At 40.5% G+C, this 1,797-nt stretch overlaps 1 protein-coding gene across 1 annotated transcript in view; it reads left to right on the top strand.

Annotated features, from left to right (window-relative positions):
• LOC105449531 overlaps nt 1-1,797 on the top strand; it is a 26,107-nt gene that overhangs the window by 22,179 nt on the left and 2,131 nt on the right. The gene's annotated exons all lie outside the window — the stretch shown is intronic.

Here is a 1,797-nt window from a genome sequence, read left to right as displayed (position 1 = left end):
GAAGACCGTTCAAGGTGTTGATTAAACGAATCGGGTTCACCGTAATCTGGTAAATCTCGTTATTTCCGACAGCCGTAAAAGCATAAATTGCAGAGCGTCGGGTTAAATTATCCGGAAGCGAATTTCTTTATAGCGAGCGATTTCGTTGAGTCCGCTTGAGCAATCGTGGTTCCGATTTCGTTTGCACACCGTCGTGAATTTCTTGTAACGCGCGTGGTCCGCGAAACGCGTCGCGTTCGTAATTCCGACAAATTGTACGAATGCGAGTGAACGAGTGCGCGTATGTCTTATAATCGTTCTTTAATTAAACATTATTTGATAAATCAAAAGCGCGTTCACCCGATTAATGATCCTGTTTCGTTCCTGCATGCCTTGCGCATCACACACATCGCTTTCCGAGAGACAGGAAGTCGTGAGACCGAGCAGCGTACCTGAAGGAAGGACGTCCGACGGCAGCTTCCTGAGCATTCAACCTTCCTTGTTCCTGAGGTCAAACAAGGTGCGACCGAATAAAAGTAAGAAATTACATTGAAACATACACGGTTTAATATTTGTAAAAGTCGGTACTCGCCTAGTAACGTTTTCATTAATAAAGTAAAGTAAAAATTAGCAAGAATCACGAAAAGACGAGCCAAAAGGGCCTGCGTGAATTGAGGGCTTCGTGATTCGTTGTCCGATAGCCGAAAAGTCCGGTTACAACCTAACCTTGGAACCGAATCTGTTCCAGCTACCGGCTCCAAATTGTGGCGGCAACGTCACCGCATCACCCGCAGTAGAACAGCAACAAGCGTCCGAGGCAACCTTTGAAGATATATCTTCGGACGAGACGCAAGACAAGGGGAGCGTCGAAGCGAGTCGTCGAGAAAGTGCCGACGACATCGAGAAGTTGGTGAAGGAAATTGAAACTGGCGCTGGAGCGCCTATGATAGCGCCTGTTGTGGCGCAACCCGTCGTGCATGCAACGAACACCGAAGAATTGGTGCGACAGACGGAAGAAATAATTAAGACTCTCGAGTAATAATGACTTTTAAGAAGACAGCGGGGCAAATTGCCACATTTTTGTTCTGTTTTGTGGGGGCATATATATTAGCCTCATTATACGATTTGATAATATATATTTGGAAAAAGTCGCTTGACGAATAGCGCAAATGTATTTCGGGTTATAATGAAGAAGTATTCAAGTTTATAAGTTTTTCATGTTACGCAAGATGTTGCGAATATTTTAATTATGTTTTCTTTAAATGTATTTTTTAAATCTAGGCTCAAGAGAAATATGATGTATTTGAGTTTTACTAAATTTTGTTTGTAAGCGCACTGAGTGATATGCATGAATAATGAATGAGCGCGATATTTTATATTGTATACGTTCGATTATAGTCGAAACATGTTTAAAACACGCGAAAAGCGAATAAAAATGCGTTATAATTAAAATTAATCACAATTTATAAAAGATACACTTACCTGCGACGATAATTACTACAATTCCGCAGCGAGCCACTTACAGGGACCTAAAACATAGAGAAAAAGCGTTTAAAATCAGTTTGAGTCACAATTTCACGAGTTAAATACTCACCTTATAAGTTTTACTAATATAGAGCCGACGGGTTACCTGAAAATAAGAAATTAACGTTAGTTAGTCACAAATAGTGCATTATAAGATGATATAAGTTTGATTCGATTTGTTTTACCACTTTTATTACATTGAGAGATACATTGTATAAGCATTTGATAAGTTTCTACCACATTTCACGCGAAGACAGATAAGTCTCTTATACACATCTCTGAGCGGGCTGGCAA

Source organism: Wasmannia auropunctata, unplaced genomic scaffold, assembly GCF_000956235.1.
Source record: "Wasmannia auropunctata unplaced genomic scaffold, wasmannia.A_1.0 LD336076.1, whole genome shotgun sequence".
Taxonomy (NCBI): Eukaryota; Metazoa; Arthropoda; class Insecta; order Hymenoptera; family Formicidae; genus Wasmannia; species Wasmannia auropunctata.
This window is presented reverse-complemented; position numbering and strand designations above follow the sequence as displayed.